The 14,558-nt window shown below is 39.9% G+C and overlaps 1 protein-coding gene across 1 annotated transcript in view; it reads right to left on the bottom strand.

Moving 5' to 3' along the window:
- The window catches only part of g (adaptor-related protein complex 3, delta 1 subunit-like garnet), a 580,467-nt gene that overhangs the window by 197,951 nt on the left and 367,958 nt on the right, over window positions 1-14,558 (bottom strand). The window lies entirely within an intron of this gene.

The raw sequence follows: 14,558 nt of genomic DNA, 5'->3' as shown, positions 1-14,558 counted from the left end.
ACATACCTCTTATCTTTAAATCATTAGAAACCAAATCTAACCATCATCTTCGCCTCCCACTACTTCTCTTAGCATCGATGACTGTGTCCATTATTCTCCTAGGTAACCTATCCTCCTCCGTCTCACATGACCCCACCACCAAAGCCGCTTTATGCATACCGCTTCACTCGTCCAGTTCATACCTAACTTAGCCTTTATCTCTTCATTCAGAGTATCCTCCTGCCATTGCTCCCACCTGTTTATACCTGTGATCATTCTCATTACTTTCATGTCAGTTAATTCTAACTTATGAAGAAGATAACTTGAGTCAAGCCAGCTTTCACTCGTGTACAGCAAAGTTGGTCTGGAAACAGACCGGTGTAAAGATTGTTTTGTCCAGGAGACTAGTACTTTCTTACAGAATACTGTTGCTCGAAACTGTGAGCTCACTGCGTTAGCTTTGCTGTACCTTGATTCAATTTCACTTAGTATATTAATGTCTGGTGAGAATACACATCTGAAATACTTGAAATTATCTACCTGTTCCAGTTTTGTAATCCCAACCTGGCATGCAATTCTCTTAGGTTTCTTCCTCTGACATCACTTTAGTTTAGGAAATGCTAATTTCCATATAATACACACTGCACCTATTTTCATGTTCCAAGATATTAGATTGCAGGCTTTCAGCACAGTCTGTCTCTAAGACCAAGTAGTCAGCATAGGCCAGACCACTTACTACATTTCTACTGAACTGAATCCCTCCCTGCCACTTGATAACTTTCAGTAGATGATGCATGTAAACTACGAACAACAAAGGTGAGATTACAGCCTTGTCTAACCCCTGTAAATACCATGAACCAAGAACTCATTCTACCATCAATTTTCACTGCAGCCTAATTGTCAATATAAATGCCTTTGATTGCTTTTAATAATTTACTTTTAATCCCATTATCCTTCAGTATAGCTAACACCAGTTCCCGTGGGACTAATGATAAATAAACGTTATATTAAAAAATAATAATGAGCAACAGACACTCATAATATTTTTTTTGAATTTGAGAACATGGCTTACTCTCAACCAGGTAACTACACACGAGATGAACTGTTAATGCAATGCTACACATGGAGTGTCCGTGTACAGTCATATACAATGCAAACAGAGAACACGACCTCTGAATAAACTTAACTGTATGACACGTCACAGATAGCATACGGACTTCTTAGGTGAAAGTATAACCAATGTTTTATACATTCTCTACAAGTAGATTTAAACATTAAGTACTTAAGGAGATTGTCTGCTTCTTAGCCATTGACCAGAGATGCCTAGGATTGCAATGAAACTTCTCAAAAACAACATGTTCTCTGACTATACAAACTTCAACCAGTTACACTACAATGGCCACATGTATTAGAAGAATAAAGAAATGCACCAACAGGCATTGCAGTGTCATAACAGATACTATTGGGTACCAGAGTTGGACAAGGGGAAATGAAAATGAAGATTAAGGTTACAGTAAACCTTCCCATCTTTTGACATGATCAGATGTACCCCTTCAAAACCTTATCACTGAAGTCTTAATACTATTATCTCCAGTTAAATTTCAGAATTTGAAAGTAATTTTTTTTGCTATTTTGCTTTACGTTGCAGCAAAACGGATAGGTCTTATGACGATGATGGGATAGGGAAGGCCTAGGAATGGGAAGGAAGCGGCCTTGGCCTTAATTAAGGTACAGCCCTAACACTTGCCTGGTGTAAAAATTGGAAACCACGGAAAACCATCTTCAGGGCTGCCGATAGTGGAGATTAGAACCCACTATCTCCCGGATGCAAGCGCACAGCTGCGCGATTAACCGCACGGCCAACTCGCCCAGTGTAAGTTTACCAACTCTGTCCAAACTAACAATATTCAGACCTGTCATGAATGGCAGTAGAGTAATCACCAGCACAAAGCAACTGGTCGACCCTGAACATGGAACTCCGAAAGCTCAATTTTGCAAAGACTTAAAGGGATGACTCATTTAACAATAGCCGTGTCACCAAAACATTTTAATTGACACTTCTAGGATGAACATTATTGTGTTCCAATGGTAGGATGCACCAACCATTGGTATTAAACTTGCCAGTGATACACAGTAATGCTTGACAAACTAATTGTTCAGAAAAATTCTCCCCAATCACTCTCTGAACACTTAAACATCCTCACCATTTTACAAATGAGCTATGCTCCAGATAAAAACCTATCCAATGACCTATTATGAAAAGTGTTAAGTATCACCTTTAAGTACAAACTAGATTCTCTTCTCCCCTACTTTATTATTTTCTCAAATAGTGAATTTTTTCTGAAAGCGTAAGAAGTTTCATCTCTTGTACTAAAATGTGCTGATAAATGGAACTGCATGAGGCTGGCATCTTTGAGCACCTTAAGATACTATCACTGTTTTGCATTCACCACTTAATTCATCATGTAATATACACCATGATGACAGAACTGGAATAAACTACAGTAATATTGCTGCCAACATAAGGCATACTGTAACACATGTAAATCCATCTCCTTTTCCAAGCAAGTATAGTAAACAGCTGAGTTTATTTTCCTTGAACTTTTTTTCTTGGTAACAGTAATGTAGTACTTGTAGGTATCAGGATACATACATGAATTGCTACAAGACATTTTAACCTAATTTGTAAAATGGTGAGGATGTTTGATTAAGTTTACGGAGAGTGATTGGGGAGAATTTTTCTGAACAATTAGTTTGTCAAGCATTACTGTCTCTACCACCTGCAAGTTTAATACCAATGGTTGGTGCATCCTACCATTGGAACACAACAATGTTCACCCTAGAATTGTCAATAAAAATGTTTTGGTGGCACGGCTATTGTTAAATGAGTCATCGTCATTTTGGGGAAGAGGCTGCCTCAGACTACAATTTGTACGTTGTATTTTCATTAATATCTCCAAAAATTAAAACAAGAAAATAATGTGCTAACTGAAAACTTTAAACAGATGATTAACATGTTAATAGGAATGAAATAGTACATCACATGAACGTTAACGTAAAGGTTAGCTGCTTCTCAAATGTGCACAACGTGCATGAAAAAGGTGACCATATTCTTTCCATGGCTTTTAACCGAGTCTGTAATAAGATTCTGTTAATTAAAATGCATTGCATAGATCTGAAGGAACACACACTCACGGTTTCCATCTTACATAATAGTTTGGTTTCAGATTATTAGCGATCCTACTGGATAGAAGTTAGCGTAGGCGTACCTCAGGACTCTATTTTTAGAATATAACTGAAGAATTTATTCTTACATTATAAATTTGACAAGTAATTTTGTTAAGCAGATATCACAAATTTGTAGAAAATTTGCAAGCATGTTTACATTTCCCTAATTCTAATATGATGTGTAATGGAATCATTTCAATGAAGATCCTGGCAGGCTACATAACTGTTTTAAAATCATTACCCAACTATGACCACTTTGACCGACTTATTCTTACCAGTCAATTTTAGCATTCTAATGGATATGAAAAAACTTGTTCTCTGCAGCAGTACAGTAACAAATCTTGGTATAACCATTTACCAAACCCTTTCCAGGATTAATCACATACACAATACTTTGAATGCCAACTAAGTAAAAATGTAACATATATTCCATGTAACATGTGTACAGTCCACCAAACGTGTAAACATTTCATATAATTGTTAGTGTTTCCAATAACAGAATATGCCTCTGTGTTCAGGGTGTTATATATTGATGTTTATGGTTGGAAACAGGAAACTACTGATTCTATTGGCAAGCAGCTTATTGAAATAGAAATATCAAGAACCTGAGAGAAAATTTTTAGTTAATTTCTGAACAGAATGTTAACAAACAAAACTTCTATATTTTAAATAAAAAATACTACATAAGAATAAAAGTGACTCTCAATTTTCTTTCATTCATATCCTAAAGGCAAGGCCTTGTAGCTGCAACCACATTTGTCTCTCCTCTGCTGAGCGTTTCAGGTCAACACATTTTTTCAAATTCAGCCTGTCCATCACAGAGTCCAGATACTTCTTCCTCTGCCTTCATCTTCCCTTCTTTCCCAAAACTTTTCCTTCCAGCATAGTCGTGAGGAATGTGTTATATCGAAGTGTGTGGCCAAGGAATTTGGTTTCCTCTTTTCTACGGTGTTGATCAATTCCCTTGTTTCATCTATTTCCTTAAGGACCCTATTGTTTGACTTTTTCTCTGTCCAACTAATTTTCAGCATCTTCCTCCATATCCACATTTCCATTGCTTCCAGGCATTTTATATCCTGTTTTGCTAAGATCCATGTTTTGCAACCATACAACAAAACGCTCCACACAAACATTTTGGCAAATTCTTTCCTATTTTAATATTAATGTTCCTGCTTGTCAGAAGCTGTTTCTTGTTACTGGAGGCTTGTTTAGCTAGTGCAATCCTCCTCCTGATTTCTGTGGTGCACCTGTTGTCCTGAGTGATAATGCTTCTCAAGTTGCAATATTAATTGACTTGTACAGTTTCATCACCTATCTTAATGTTTATTGGTATCTCCTCAGTTGATTTCTTGACAACTAATACTTTTGTTTTCAAGGTGTTCAGTTTCAATTTTGATACTTGTAGTGTTGATGTTAAAACTTGTAGCATTTACTTATTTCCCTCTCTGAATCTGCAATTAATGCAATGTCATCGGCAAACCTTATACAGTGGATTTCTTGTCCGTTAATTTTAATTTGTTTGGTTTTTTGCTTAAGTTTTGATATGGCCTCCTCAATGAACATGTTGAACAAAAATGGAGATAGCGCACAAATTTGTCTCACTCCCCTTGTAATGGATGCTGTTTTAACATTACCATTGATTTCTATTGTTGTGCTTTAATTTTTGTACAGGAGTAAAAGGAGTCTTCTGTCCCTCCAGTCCAGTCCTACATTCTTCATGTTCCTAAAGAGTTGTTTCCAGTTTACTTTGTCAAAGGCTTTCTCTATATCCACAAATGCAATGTATGTTTTCCTGTTAACACACAGTCTTCTTTCTAGAATAGTTCTTAATGCTAAAGAGCTTCTCTTGTTCCCTTCGCTGTTTTAAAACCGAACTGATCCTGCGATGTATATTGTTCAATTTTCTTTTTAATCCTGTTCTTAATTACATTAAGCAGTATTTTGGACGCGTGCGATAGTAGTGTTAAGTGTTCTATAGTTGGAACAGTCAGTAGCATTTCCTTTCTTTGGTAAGGTAACTGACCTACTATTAGTCAAGTCTCCAGGAACTTCACCACTGTAATAGCATCTTGAAATGATATTATACAGTTGTTTCATTCATTCTCCTATTCCCTTGAGAAGTTCTGCTGGTATGTCCTCTGGTCCGGTTGCTTTCTTGTCCTTTAACACTTTCAGTGCGGAACGCATGCTGGGAGTGCGACATTATTTTATAAGCATGTGCGGAGCACGCGCCTAGCGCGTCAAGGGACTGGTGCTAGAATTACAGGTTTCCGCATGGTACGAAAGACTCTCCTCCTCATCCCGCACATCGTATAAGTCCAATCTACTAGCAGATTTATCCGTAGCCAGATTTGGACATGTGTATTCCGTTTCCCGTGTATTTCCTCTCCGCAGTTTCTGTCATACGTCTTCATCCTTTTTGGGATCTTTGAGCAGCAAGACTTCAATGTGAAGTATGACACTGCATTTTTGGTTTATTATCAGTTCAAGAGAATTGCGAGTGATTCCGCTTTTGAAATAAATTCCACTACCGGAATAAGTTCGGTGGAAGGACTGAACTTGTAATTGTCATTTATTCATGCATCATATTTAAGAGCAACATGAAAGAACATGTAGTAATCATTTTTGACTTAGTCATGATGCTTATGTCATCATTTTATTGATATTTTGTTCAGATGGCCGACAATGCAGTTCCTTCACCATCACGATGTCCACCCAATAAATGATGCGCTCAACAGAAGAAATAACGCCTCGGCAGTTGGCAATTTTGCAATGATAAAGACATTGTGATATAACAATGTATAACAGAGAAGTGGAGATATGAATATACACTGACTGACAGAGCAAATGCAACACCAAGAAGGAGTGGTCAGAACTTTATGCCAATTGCAGGGTAGACTGACGTCACTGAGGTATGCTCATGATGTGAAATGCGCCGCTGTGCTGCGCACGTAGCGAACGATAAATGGGACACGGCGTTGGCGAATGGCCCACTTCGTACCGCGATTTCTCAGCCGACAGTCATTGTAGAATGTGTTGTCGCGTGCCACAGGACACGTGTATAGCGAAGAATGCCAGGTCGCCGTCAACGGAGGCATTTCCAGCAGCCAGACGACTTTACGAGGGGTATGGTGATCGGGCTGAGAAGGGCAGGTTGGTCGCTTCGTCAAATCGCAGCCGATACCCATAGGGATGTGTCCACGGTGCAGCGCCTGTGGCGAAGATGGTTGGCACAGGGACATGTAGCACGTGCGAGGGGTCCAGGCGCAGCCCGAGTGACGTCAGCACGTGAGGATCGGCGCATCCGCCGCCAAGCGGTGGCAGCCCCGCACGCCACGTCAACCGCCATTCTTCAGCATGTGCAAGACACCCTGGCTGTTCCAATATCGACCAGAACAATTTCCCGTCGATTGGTTGAAGGAGGCCTGCACTCCCGGCGTCCGCTCAGAAGACTACCATTGACTCCACAGCATAGACGTGCACGCCTGGCATGGTGCCGGGCTAGAGCGACTTGGATGAGGGAATGGCGGAACGTCGTGTTCTCCGATGAGTCACGCTTCTGTTCTGTCAGTGATAGTCACAACAGACAAGTGTGGCGTCGGCGTGGAGAAAGGTCAAATCCGGCAGTAACTGTGGAGCGTCCTACCGCTAGACAACGCGGCATCATGGTTTGGGGCGCTATTGCGTATGATTCCACGTCACCTCTAGTGCGTATTCAAGGCACGTTAAATGCCCACTGCTACGTGCAGCATGTGCTGCGGCCGGTGGCACTCCCGTACCTTCAGGGGCTGCCCAATGCTCTGTTTCAGCAGGATAATGCCCGCCCACACACTGCTCGCATCTCCCAACAGGCTCTACGAGGTGTACAGGTGCTTCCGTGGCCGGCGTACTCTCCGGATCTATCACCAATCGAACACGTGTGGGATCTCATTGGACGCCGTTTGCAAACTCTGCCCCAGCCTCGTACGGACGACCAACTGTGGCAAATGGTTGACAGAGAATGGAGAACCATCCCTCACGACACCATCCGCACTCTTATTGACTCTGTACCTCGACGTGTTTCTGCGTGCATCGCCGCTCGCGGTGGTCCTACATCCTACCGAGTCGATGCCGTGCGCATTGTGTAACCTGCATATCGGTTTGAAATGAACATCAATTATTCATCCGTGCCGTCTCTGTTTTTTCCCCAACTTTCATCCCTTTCGAACCACTCCTTCTTGGTGTTGCATTTGCTCTGTCAGTCAGTGTATTTATGTTTGTAATCATAGTTATGCATTTGTTTGCTATCTGCGGTAAATAATAACAGTAAATACCAGCGCTGGCACGTGATCCGTCCGATGAGCAGTATTACCTGTCGATTTCAACCACCGCGAGGGTCACGCACCAGGCGTGAGTGGGATTAGTCCACGAATTCGATATAATTTGTCGTACCAACGTTCAAAAATTCAAATTATTACCACTTTTAAAACGTTTCACGCAAATATCGTGCTCAGGTTGTTGGCTATGTCATGCTCTACAAATACGCAGTGAACGGGTTAATTGTTTTAGTGCTAGGTCAAATTCTTCCCATATGATTATTAGGCCTATATTGTCTTCTTCCACCATCTGTTCAGGTTCAAGATAGTTTGGAATTGACATTACTACTTCATCCCGGTACAGGTCTTTAAGATATTCCTTCCAACATTCTGCCATATCTTCATTATCAATAAGTAGCTGCCCATTTTTATCCTTTATAACTGAACTTGTTCTGGGTTTATATTGAAGTGATTTGATCATGCCATATGCCCTATCCGTTCTTCCTCCTATTATATCATTCTCTATAGTCTGTGTAATTTCTTTCATCCATACTTCTTTTGCCTACCTACATTTTGTCACAATGAGATTCTTTGTTTTTCTGTACTGATCTTGGCTTAATGCTGTGTTTATCTTCTTATAATGGTTTTGTTTCTGAATGAGGTCTAAATATCTCTTCAGTAATCCATGGTTTTCTTGGCTCTAGTTCTTTAAAGTTCTATGTTCTATCTCAGAGATTCCTTGTTTCATCATTTTCCAGTTCATCTCACAATTATTAGATTCCATGAGTGCATTTGTATCCTCTGCATATTTCTGTTTAATTTGTTCATTTTGCAATCTGTTTAAATCCCATTGACTTTCTTCCTTCTGATTATCTTTTTAAATCTTAAACTGCCCTTTGCCAACACAAGTGTGTGATCACTGCCCACTTCAGCGCCAGGGTAGCTGCGGCTTGATTTGATTTCTATACCTAGCTTTAACTAATATGAAATCAATTTGGTATCTTTGCATGTCTCTGGGACTTTTCCAGGTGTATTGTCTTCTCAAAGGCACTTCAAACATGGTGTTAGTTGTTATCATATCATACTGTTCACAAAAATCTAGTAGCCTTTCACCTCGGCTGTTTCTCTTTCCCAGTCCAAATTTCCCTATTCCGATTCTGTCTGGTTTTGAGCCAACCACAACACCGAAATCTCCCATAACCACCAGATTTTCTTTGTCATCAATTTTTTAGTAGCTCATCAAGATACTCATGCAGCTCTTCAACCTCATCTTCATTACTGTTCAATGTTGGAAAGTACACTTGTATAATGGTCATATCCCTAGGTTTTGCTTTGATCTTCACCATCAGTATTCTTTGCCCAGTTCTTCCCAAGAGTTAGTTCCACACCGTATTGACCAGGTATTGTTCCTCCGCTATAGATGATCCTAAATGCATCAATAATGAAATCACGATTTCCTTGCCATCGTGTTTCACTCTCGATTTACGCTTTTAACAATGTTTGGTTTCTATAAAGAAGAACACAATTAAATTAATGTTCTTTGGGTACACAGAACTCACAGAACAGTGGTAGAAAAAGAGAAGCAATCTCGTAGAGCTAAAGGGAATCAAATGCGTCACCGCGAATAATCACAAGCACTGATACTATGGGTAATGTCTGCCCTGTTTTTTGGATCTGTACCCGATTATGTGGGTTCTGTCGTCAGCCCTGATGCACATAGGAAACTGTGATTAACATACTTCAAACACTGAAATGGGAATTAATGTCATTTGTATGTTTGGTTGCTTAGCCTTGTTCACTTCACTTAGTGACAAGTCAAACAGCAGTAGCAGCAGCAGCACCACCACCACCACCTGTCAAGCACTCTGAATGAAGGGATGAATGAGTGCATAATGGGACCAGGAGCGTGGCCTGGGAACCACTGTACTGGCCAAGGGTTTTGGCGACAGTGCGTATGAGAGTGCAGTCATACTGCATAATAGTTATTTTAGTTTAAATTTGCAATGAGTGGTAGAATTAATTTTTGTGCATTTTAAACCAGAGTTATTTAATTAAATTTGTGAGCTACCAGACAGGTGGTGTTTAGATAAGAGACTACTGTTTGACTCTTTTTTGCAGGTACCGTGCAAGCCTCAATTAAGTTCCCAATTATTCCCTGGGCTGTGTCTGGCCGAGTGGATGATGCATTAGCTGCTTGACCCATATAGCTTGCCCAGTGATATCCTGGTCTAAGCCAGTCTGTGATAAGCTTCCGTACAATGTACGGCGCAACTGCTTCTTATACAGCAGTAACTGATCGGTTTAGAGCATTTCATGGCTTCTGAAGTAAGCAATGAACAGAGTATTTTCACGCGCTGTAGATTTTTAAAGCATGAATATGCTGAAAGAGTGAGAAGAGAATTCCGCAAACAATTTCCTGGAATACAAGTGCCAATGTGTTATGGAATTATGAAAATTATGAATAAATTCAGTGGTAAACAAAAATGGAGTTAAATAATCATTTTAACGGACAAAGAATTTCAGGATATTTGTGAAAGACCTGAGTGATCTCCACCAAGATCTTTAAAGGAAACTGGCTCAGCAAGGAGAGGTTTCATATAATTCTGCATGGTAGGTGGTAAGAAAAATTTAAGCCATACAAAGTCTCAGAAGTGCAAAGTTCAAGCCCATGAGATCCAGCCACAAGAAGAACTTACTGCAATTGGTTTCTTCAGTCTGTCCACAGTGGTGAATTAAATCCTGAATTATTAATTTTTTGGCAAGTGGTTTAACTTATTAAATGACAAAGCAATTTATTATCATCCACCTATTCAATACTAGATAATCCTTATATTCAGGATATAATTATTTTACATTAGTTGTTATGGTACATGTTTCACTTGTCCTTGCAAACATCATCAGCCAATTTAACCTTTTAAAAACTAGGTCAGGGCCCTGAATTATTTACACAATGTGCGAGATTATCCCTTAAATTCTAATGTTACATATATTTGTTACATATATTTTGAGAATAGTACATAGTTGTTACACTTGAACCTTCTATACAATGGATTGTTGTTTTGGTTAAAAATTACACCACAGAAGTATCTTAATGAGCAAGATTCCTTATAATGTTCTTATTATCCTCACTTCAAATGGGAATAAAAGTTATGATTGCAACGTCTATATATCAGTGTACGAACACAATAGTTGACAATATCATTAAAAGAGTGATAATACATACAACAGTTTATGCATATTGTGTATATTATTTTAATCTTCTACATATGTTGCAATGTGTGTGGATTAATAAAATCCTGAAATATTAAGCAATTCTTAAAATTGGTAAAACTGGAATTGTAGTAAAAAATATCAGAGGCAGAACCACTGGTTGAACAACAAGTGTTCAGGTTTGTGATCAATCATTAGCGAACAACAATGCATCAATTATGTTGAATAGTTTAACAATATGCCTTTGCTGGCGAGATGTAGTGTTTACAGTGCACTATGTATTCTGGTACAGGCTAGAATAAATTTGTTACTTTCATTGACCTGTCTCAGTCTCATCCTTGGCTTTGATAAAATGAAGGTGACCGAGGTATGAGCGATGCTATTAATACCATTCCTTATGCAGCCAGTCCCTGTTATGAATGGTCCAAAAATATCGCTCATAGGGTCAGTTGGTGCATGCATTTCAGTGGGCTTGGCAGACTGATATGTAAGAGCAACTTCTGGCTTGGTGAGGAAAGCAACGGGAAACTACCTCACTCCTCATTTCCCCAGTATGCCTCTTCAGTGATGCCCAGGCTATATATGACAGCTGTTGGCGGAATTGTGGAGGATCAAACCAGCCTTTGGGCTGAATACCCAACATACAACACAGTTTAACAATCTCCAATTATTTTATAGGAAGTTGTGGACATTAGTGTTGTTATCGTCAGATGTTGGAAAAGCTTGTGCTAATCGAGTGTAATGTGCTTGTCTAAAAGGGAATTCAACTTGGAACGGAGATATAATCAAGAACTGCTAAGTAAATGCGTGTTGAAATCCCTTTGACTGTAGGAAAATTGATTAGCAGCATTGGCTGCACAAGATTATCTAGTATTGAATAAATAGGTGGATGATAATAAATTACTTTGGCATTTTTTAAGTGTACTGAACTTCGATACGGTCATAAAATGAGAAATGCTTGTAATAAAGTGGTTTAACGTTGCGCTAACACATGGACAGTTTTTGGTGATTCAAGAATGGATTCGAACCCCCACTGTCGGCAGCCATGAAGATTGTTTTCTGTGGTTTCCCATTTTCACACCAGACAAATGCTGTGGCAGTACCTAAACTAAGGTCACGGCCATTTCCTTCCCACTCCTAGGCCATTCCTATCCTGTCGTCGCCATAAGATCTATCTGTGTCTGTGCAACGTAAAACAAGTTTTAAAAAAAGAGAAGTGTTTTTAATGCCATTAATTCTCACAGAGCTTTTCCCTTCCTGAAGTGACTGATTGGGAAAGGTCACTCAGATATTTCCAGTGGCTGATACTCTCGAAAATTCAATGAATGCAAAACATGATGTTTTCAGGGACGGAATAATTAGTGTAGGTTTATAGTCAGCTTGCTCTCCCAATTTAGAACCTTGCAATATCTATTTATAGTGTACAGAAGTATTCCCTGCTCCATAGAAATGAAAAATGTAATTCGCACTGAAATTGTGAAGATTCATGAGGCTGAATTGCAGACAGTGTACTAGAATATTGCATGTTACAATGCTTGTCAATAGGCTGAGGGAGAGCATTTTTAATATTTACTGTAATGGGTTAAATTTTGTTGTTTTTCTATCTGATGATCCATTCATTGAAGTCAATGGATTTTTTTTTCCACGGGCATATGGAAATGGTGTGACAGCAACCGCGCTCTCATTTGCCAACACACGGCATGCAGGAAGGATGGCAACCCTTAAGGTATTCACTCTGTACAAGAAATGTTCACAATCATGGTAATCACTCAGCACCCATCCAACACCACAGATCCTAAATGCACCACCAAATTTAACATATCGTTCTTCTGAACAGCACTTTGTATATTGTATATAAAATCAGTTTTAAATAAATATATGGTTCATGGTGCGGTGTGGGTTACTGTAGTCACGTCCTAGTTTGTCGACCATTGGCAAAGGCCGAGTGGCCTCAAGTGATCCTGAGATACCAGTTGCTATGAAATGGGAGTGGGCATCTGACATATTCTGAGTCATAGCCCTCCTTGTGCTCAGGCGGCTAGTACTATACAATCCACTAGTGGTCCCTAACCCGTTACAGGAGAAATCCTCATTTGGACTGTGTGAGTAAGGGTAGCAGCCTGCTTCATAGAATTTTCACTGAGCACACTCAGAACATTTTAAGCAAGCCTACCTATGGGAGTAATGGAGTCCCCACTCACATATGACAGGCTAGGGACTCACTGGAAACAACTTGGCGAACAAAATGGAATTTGATGTGGAGCTATCAATATTAATGGGGCTTAAAAAGAAAGTAGAACTGGCTGAGACAGCAAAGAGGCTGCATCTGGATATGCTAGGAGTAAATTATATATGGGTAAAAGGAAACAACTAGTAAGAGATAGGAGATTATGAAGTGTACTTTATGGGTGTTAAAGAGGGAAGGGCAGAGTGTGGGGAAGGGCTGTTCATCAGTATTATTGCATGCAACATACTTTCTGTCATGCATCTAAATGAGAGAATGATATGGGTAGATTTGGCAGTTGGAGGAATTAGGACAAGAATTGTATCAGTGTATCCATGTGAGGATGCAGATGAGAATGAATTCGACAAGTTTTATGAAGCACTGAGTGACGTCGTAGTCAGGGTCAACAGCAAGGATAGGATAGTGCTAATGGGCGATTTCAATGCGAGAGTTGGAAACAGAACTGAAGGATACAAAAGGGTGTTTGTAAATGTAGAGAAGGTATGAAAGCCAATAAGAATGGGAAGCGTTTTCTGGACTTCTATGCTAGTCTGGGTTTAGAAGTTATGAATACATTCTTCAAGCATAAGGCTAATCATTGCTACTCAAGGGAGGGTAGGGGCACCAGATCCATAACAGACTATGTCTTAAACTTTTAATTCAGGAAATCCTTTGGGAATGTGCAGGTGTTCCAGGGATTTTTCGATGATACAGACTACAATCTGATCTGAAGTGAACTAAGTATCTCCAGGCCTAGCATAGAGAGAGTGCAATCTGATGCTGCTTGTTGTTTAACGGGGCCTAAAATCTAGGTCATTGGCCCCTAATGGTACAAAATGAGACGAAATGTAATGACAAATTAGAAGTCCAAAATCTTTGACTGACCAGAATTCAAAACATGAGGACGAAGAATGAATGGATGGATATGAATTTAAAACAATCAGTGGATCGGACCCGTAATGCTTCACATGCACAGAAACTGACATAAAAAAAATAGTATTACTGACCAAGGGACTGCTTCTAAAGCACAATACTGAATCGACGATGCTTGTAGTCTAAAGGGGTCCAAAATCCACATCATCGGCCCCTCATAATGGTACTTATCGCTAGTAAAGTAGAACCATGGTATTTGTCATGTTGCAGTACAAATCAAAAGTAGCGTAGACTCACAGTATAATACCAATATAAATGGTCCGTTATTGGACATTATAAATTTTCCAGCTAGCTCATTCTTGGTTGCCAGCGTTTCGCCCTCGTGTGCTAGGGTGGGCTCGTCAGTTGGTACCTAGCACACCTACCAATACGCTGGCTAGTGCATACCATGGAGGCCACTGCGTAGGCTAACTGGAGCCACCGGCAGTGCCAATGCACTAAGAGACTTTGTCTCATCACTAAAAATTGATGCCTGCTTGGCCATCAGATGATATAAATGTTGATTCCCATAGGGAATCTAAAATATTTGTCCTGAATGAGCAAATTTATAATACCAATATAAATGGTCCGTTATTGGACATTATAAATTTTCCAGCTAGCTCATTCTTGGTTGCCAGCGTTTCGCCCTCGTGTGCTAGGGTGGGCTCGTCAGTTGGTACCTAGCACACCTACCAATACGCTGGCTAGTG

Source organism: Anabrus simplex, chromosome 2, assembly GCF_040414725.1.
Source record: "Anabrus simplex isolate iqAnaSimp1 chromosome 2, ASM4041472v1, whole genome shotgun sequence".
In the NCBI taxonomy this organism is placed as follows: Eukaryota; Metazoa; Arthropoda; class Insecta; order Orthoptera; family Tettigoniidae; genus Anabrus; species Anabrus simplex.
The sequence above is the reverse complement of the archived record's forward strand: the minus strand, read 5'-3'. Positions and strand labels throughout refer to the sequence as shown.